This window comes from Anas platyrhynchos, chromosome 6, assembly GCF_047663525.1.
Source record: "Anas platyrhynchos isolate ZD024472 breed Pekin duck chromosome 6, IASCAAS_PekinDuck_T2T, whole genome shotgun sequence".
In the NCBI taxonomy this organism is placed as follows: Eukaryota; Metazoa; Chordata; class Aves; order Anseriformes; family Anatidae; genus Anas; species Anas platyrhynchos.
The window spans coordinates 34,012,599-34,019,318 of NC_092592.1; the positions used below are offsets into that span (position 1 = coordinate 34,012,599).

Consider the following 6,720-nt stretch of genomic DNA (forward strand, 5'->3'; position numbering starts at 1 on the left):
AACAAAGCATGTCACGCTATTGTAACTTCCCTCCCTGATACGCCAGCTGGCCAGATGGATAAATCTGCTGCAGTAAATGTGTTGCACCTGAACTTTGATAAAGGATTTTGATATCAACACTGGATTTTAATGCTTCCATATATCACATTCTCATAAGTAAACTATTTCCTAAATCTGAATTGTTCAAAAATAGAGGAGCATACTTGGGAAAGAATCATCTCATACCTATTTTCTTCTATCTGTTGCAAACAGGCTAGGTTGTCCTTTGATCTGAGCCAGTGTAATTATGATCATGATCTTCCATGTGGCCTACAGTCCTTGCTATTATTACAGTGCACAGCTGATCAGAAAACTTGCTCTCGGTGAATAGTTTCCAATGACTGACTCTCCGGGGCTTCACAAAAGGGATCACACAGGAGCATGAGCCAGGTGCAATCCTATTCAGTGTTTTTATTAACATCTTGGAAGATAGAGTAGCAAGAGTGCTAATGAAATGTGTGCAGCTCAGTGTATAGTCTTCAGGAGGGGATGGAGAAGGAGAAGAAAGTGTTTCAGAGGAAAGAAAATTCAGAATACCGAGACAAATGGGAAGGGTGGTGTGGAATATTCACTACGGGCAAGAGCAACATGATACATTTATGGCAATGGATCTAACCCTCGCATGCATTAAGGAATGTCTGCCCAGCAGAAAGGGGACTAACAACACCAGAAATACAGAATATGAGAAAAGAAACAAGACACCAAGAACAAACTGAGGCAAAAGGGGTGGTGGAATTGGGTGCAGTTAGTTGAAAGAAAAAACAGGCCAGGGAGAGCCAGGCAGGACAGCCATCTCGTGGGGCTTCCCGCAGGTACTGCCAATGGTTCCCTGGCCCCAACTGCACTTGGTCAGCCCCAGCTGAGGAGTTAAAAGGATGATGCCCTGCTATGCTTTGCAGCCCTCCATGCTCAACTCTTAAATCAGCTACTGAGGGTGGCTTTACTGGATTATTTGTAAAAATAAAATTACAAATATAAATGCATGTATATCAGACTCTTCATCATTAAGTCCTTTGATGACATAACTTTTTTTCTTCCATTAAAGAAAAAAAAAATCCCATGCTGGTAGATCTAAAAGCATTCACAAACAGTGATTGCTTCTGAACTGATATTTAGGCTGTTTCCTTCGTTTAGCAATGAGAGATGAGGGTTAAAAATGCATTGTGTATCAATAGAAGCACAATTATGATTTTTGTAAAAATGAAGAGGGAAAGGCCAAAACTTAGGTGAAAACATGTGAAAGCCCTGCGTGTTATTCACTCTCTTCTATAACCTTTGCAGACTCAACTATAGGTACCACTTCTCTATTCAAAGAACTGATTTGCTGAAGGCATTAAATATTGTGATTGAATTCTCAAAATAGCAAAAAGGATACTTATTTCAAGGAAGCAACATTCTTTTTCTATCTATTCTAATTCACTTTCCTTCTGTTATTTTCTTTCAATAAGCTTTGAAAAGACAAACCCACAAGAATTATTGACATGCATTTCACATATATGTTTTTATTATTCTGGCTGTGCACTGAGTCCTGGCATACATATGCAAACGTGTGCCTTGAAGCATTTCAAAATTCCGGTATTAAAGACAGATAATCTCCCAGCAGCATCAGTGGGAAGGAATATGGAAGGGATAGAAACATAACCATAGGTGCTTTTTTATATGTCATCTTTAAGAAAAGATGAAATCACAGCATAACATCCCTATCAATAGGCAGTTATTTACTATTGTTAAGTCTTCACTAAATATGTTTTTCTGCCCACAAAGGACTGTATGGAAAATAGAGGGTACAGTATTACAGAGATTTCTTTTTTAACTTGGATTTACAAAGCAGCTTTTAAAACCTGAAGGTAGCACAGACCTTTTCCACAACATTTTGGAGGAAAGAAGTATTCTGAAAGCCATTCAGATTGTTTTGAAGGAGTGAGGACAACAGCTTTTGTCTGAATAAATAATTAGAATTGGGACCCTTCCTACAAAACAGTTTGTCACAGAAAAATACCATATGGACCAATTTTGCTGAGAGGTTTTAAGAGATCATGCAGTTTCAGTAGTTGTGCTAAGAGAAAGTTTTCGGATTCAGAATATATATTTTGGTCAAACTGAGATTCCCATTCCTCAAATAGGATTTTTTTCTATGGTTTGGGCACTTGCATGGAATTGGAATAGTCTGTACCAGGCCCTTAACGCTACCCGACTCAGGTCAGTAGTACGTATCCATGTCTTCCAAATGTGTAAGGAAACTGCCATATTTATAAACAGGAGCATGATAGATGGAACCATAAAATTAATATTATGAAAATAATTAGCATAGAGGTCTAGAAGTATAATGGACATCTCCTGGTTTTGCATGGTAATTATTTCCAGCATACAGACAAACTCATTTGGCCTTAATGGATACAGCAAAGGTCTAACAGTTATCTAACCTAGCATTAAATACTTCTCCTGTTATGAATAAGGATAATAAAGTGGTTTTGGTCATCTATGCATTTTTTTTTCCCTACATTTGCAGTATTAAGTAGAAACAAAACTTAAAGAACCAACATAAACATCTTGAAGTCTCCTGAAGTAGAAGGAACAAAGAAATAATGACAGCTGCTCTTCTAATAATGTATCAGCATTGTATATGAGTTTCTGAGATCAATGTAAGTGAGAAAAAAAAAAAAAAAAGGATTAATTTTACTTTCATGAATTAACTATAAAATAATTATTTTTCTATGCTTCAGTGTCCATTAAGATTTTTCTGTGTTTAAGGTAAAATTTATGCAACAAAAAGAGATAAACCAATGTCCTGGTGTTTTCTGGTAATAGGAAACATACCATACCAAATTGATTAAACATGAAGGATTTTCAACAGATTGATTACTGTACTTCAGCTCAAGATTACATAACTTGCATGAAAGCCCAAGTCCTCAAAATGTTAGTTTTTTGTTTGTTTGTTTGTTTTTTTCACACCCCTGTATTCAGAAGATTTAACAGCACCCATCTTCTTACAGGACATTACAACATAATGGATAATTTACTTACAGTTTTGCAAAAAAATCCCCAGTCTCTTTTATACATGGAAGACACAAATAATTAAAAATATTTTTTTCACTGTTGTAGCTTTCCCCACGCCTACTTAATGATAAGTAATATTTATGCAAATGGACGTTTTCCAAGGAAAACAAAATAAGAAAATTTTGTATAACAATGTATAACCAAGGCATTATTTTGTATTGCAATGTGCACTCCAGATCTGAAAAGTTCTTTCTCCATTACAAAAGTTACTATCATTATGCCAAGCTAAATAAGAGCTCTGATAAATGTTTCAAAATGAGAGCCTAATTTGTCACTTATCCAAATACTACAGAAGAGCAGAGTAAAAAAGTTCCAAGATAATCGTCTGTCAGCAGAACAGACAACTGAACTAGGCTCCAAAACACCGCAGAGGAGCAATGTGAATACCTGTGTAACATGTGCTGTGTTATTGCAACTGAAGACAATAGAAAGCTTAGATTTAAAAATACAAAAAAGTAATCTCTGCTTTTGTTACCCAAGGGATCCTTGAAGCCTTTCCAGATGGAATTACACAAACTCTTGGATATAAGACTCAAATGGAGATATCACAATGCAAATAGCAGGCTCTCTCCTTGTAAAGAACATCTGTTGTGAAGTTGTTTACATTCCTAACAAAATGGAAGAGAGTTTAGTGAATTCTCCATTGCAACCAGACACGTTAGGAGGAATAAAAATTTGCTTCTTAAAGTGGTTTTTAATAAATTATAAATACACATGACTTTTCCCTAATTCACAATTTTGTCACCTGAAAAAAAAAAAAAAAAAACCAAATAGAAACATTGGGCAAAGATAGATATGCTGTTTGCATATAGCTTGTTAAGGATTTACTTCTATGTTTTCCCATCTTTTTTCTCATATGGATTTTTGTAGTTTCCTCCCTGTTACAAGCAGGAAACGGGGTGTGCATTCATGAGTCCCTTGCTGAGGAGTCCACCAGAAATGAAGAGCTTCCAGCCGGTGGCTTGGTGGTTTGCTCTCACTCTTTCAGAGATAATGACTAGGCTGTGTTTAATCTGCATTCATCAGGGATTTGAGAGGAAATAAATTATAGGTTATTAGTGCACTTTAATATTCTTCTCCTCTGCTGTCCTGCTCCAGGTTTTCAGAAATAGCTGAAGTTCTTATTTAGGTTTTTATTATCATTAGGAACTCATATTTAAGCAGAGATCACTGAGTTCCTGTTCTGCTGCCCCATGCTCCTTGCATCCTGCTGAGCCTGGGAAGGAAGCAGGTGATGGAAGAAGCAAAACAGCTCCAGGCTCCCCTGCCATGCAATGGGTGATCAGTGGGAGGGGGGAACAAAAAAAAAATGTGTTTTGCATTAAAACCTTTTTACTACATTTTACTATTATTACATATTACATTAAAATGCCTTGCTGTGCTTTAACAATGATGCTTTAAATAGTAGAGCTAAAGCTTTGATTTTAAAAGGCACCTTATCAAATTAATTTCAAATATTGGCTATTTTTTATGTTACTTTTGCTAAATAATTACTGGGTTTCTCATTATTAGTGGTCCCCCTCCATCAGCACTGCTGTTCAACACCACGCTCCAAGTGGTTAGTGCTCTTTCTTTAATACATAGATATGTAATTTCCAGTAAAGGATAGCTCAGACTTCAGCCCTGAACACAAAATGATAGGTGTGGATTTATGCTACAGAATAATTTATTTTTTCCTTCATGTAGGGTGGAAAAAAAGTTAGGGCATAAATCGGTGGCAAATAGAAAGGTGACCACGATCAAAGAAAAAACAAAAAAGATGTAGCTTGTGAAGCAGGTTTGTTATAAATACAACAGTTCAAAATCAGAGTCATTTGTATATGGTAAAAGTAATATTGATAATGTTAAAAACAAAAGAGAAAAATGATTTGTAACTACTATCATGTCATTTTGAGCTTCCACTATGTATTTTTTTTACTGTGAAGAAATATTGTATTATCTATAACCTGCAACTACTTTACCTTTGCTTCTTTCATCTTTGGCTTTCAGAAAAACAATTTTTGAAATAATCTAAGAATGAAGAATTTAGAAATAAATTACACTGAAATATTTTTATACTGACTTGAAATTACAAACAAAATCTTTCCTTCTTTCTACACAAACTAGAGAAGAAACTAATAGAAGAAACTTTACTATTAGCACAGCAGACTGATTACAAAGGGCAATTACGAATTTTGAAGTACACTAGAAAGACATGACCTGATTACAGCACAGTGATTAAGATACAGATATAGATTAAGATTAGGACATACTGATATGACCAGAAGAGTAAAATTAAAGTCACCTTTCTAACAGCTAGCAATTTATAAAAGATGTTATACTTTGCAGAAGTGGGAGTCAAGTAAAAGTAATTCACATTTTACTTTTATTTAGAAACATTTGGGGTCGTAACATCTCATCTATTTCCACAAGAGCTAGGTAACTACACACCTTTGAAGTAATGGCCCTTATCCTGATTCTGAAAGCACTTGTACTTTTCACATGCATGGTTTGCTTTCTATGATCCTGAACTGATGAGTTATTTACATGTAAAATCAAGCACATATCTGTAGGAGTCAAAAGCTATCAAGCTTAATTTCAGACTTATCCCACTTTGTATTTTTTTCAGTCTCTGAAGGAATCTTTTACAGAACTGTTAATCATGCTGAATGGTCATTCTCAGACAGTGAGAAGTATAGTTGGAGCCAGACTCTTCTTTCTAGGGTGAGCAGTTCCTTTCCCATAATTAGAGACATTGAAGCACCCTCCACGAAAAAAACAGTCGTTTCTTTAATAAGTGACACTGAACACTACCCCAGCCTAGAGCAGCTTTTTCAGTTTGAAACACAAAAGCAGTCAAGTCTCAAAAACTTCAAAGAATGCTTTTCATTTTCTTTTCTCCTTGATCCACTGATAGAGCAGTTCATTTTCTTGAATTTTGTAAAATGACTTTTTCACTCATCAGACCTGTGTAACAAATCACTGTCTCAATCACCAAATGTTCCCGCTTGACTCATCCGCTTTTGCTTTGGCCTTTGGGTAGGAAGCTTCACTTCTGAAACATTTTCTAAATTCACTTTTGTGAACTCTTCTCCTTCAGTTGCACTTTGCTCCATTTTAAAAAATAATTGCATTTCCTGCAACATAATGTGCTCGTTTCAGGTTTTTAAATTTCATCAGAACTCACATTTTCTTCCTTACATAGAGCAATGTCTTCTCTTTAAAAGCACCATTTTATAGCATACTACCAGCTATAACATGATGCTTTTTAAGTAATAAATGCTATAACATAACATTTTTACAGAATTCTCAGTTTCATTCTACAAAATAAGAACAGCTTTTTCACTACCAAGGCATCTGTACTCACAGGTATATTGCTTTGCTTTTTGTGGTCAAGGATCTTCTAATTTCTGAACTTTGCTGCTGCAGTCTATTCTGACAGTAGCTCCTCTGAGGAAAACTCTTAAACAAAACAAGATTGTCAGTAATCCTAATCTTTCTCAATGTTGAAAAGGCTGGAAGGGTATCGAGCTAAATTCCTCCAGGCTTTCTCTACCTCAGAGCAAATAGGACAACTTTGCATAGGTACGCCCTGTAGGGAATGCAGTTAGTTCTTTTCAAGACATAGGAACAAATCTTGTAATA

General features: G+C 35.6%; 1 protein-coding gene across 1 annotated transcript in view; it reads right to left on the reverse strand.

The window, feature by feature from the left end:
* Positions 1–6,720, reverse strand: part of GFRA1 (GDNF family receptor alpha 1) — a 263,680-nt gene that overhangs the window by 161,940 nt on the left and 95,020 nt on the right. The gene's annotated exons all lie outside the window — the stretch shown is intronic.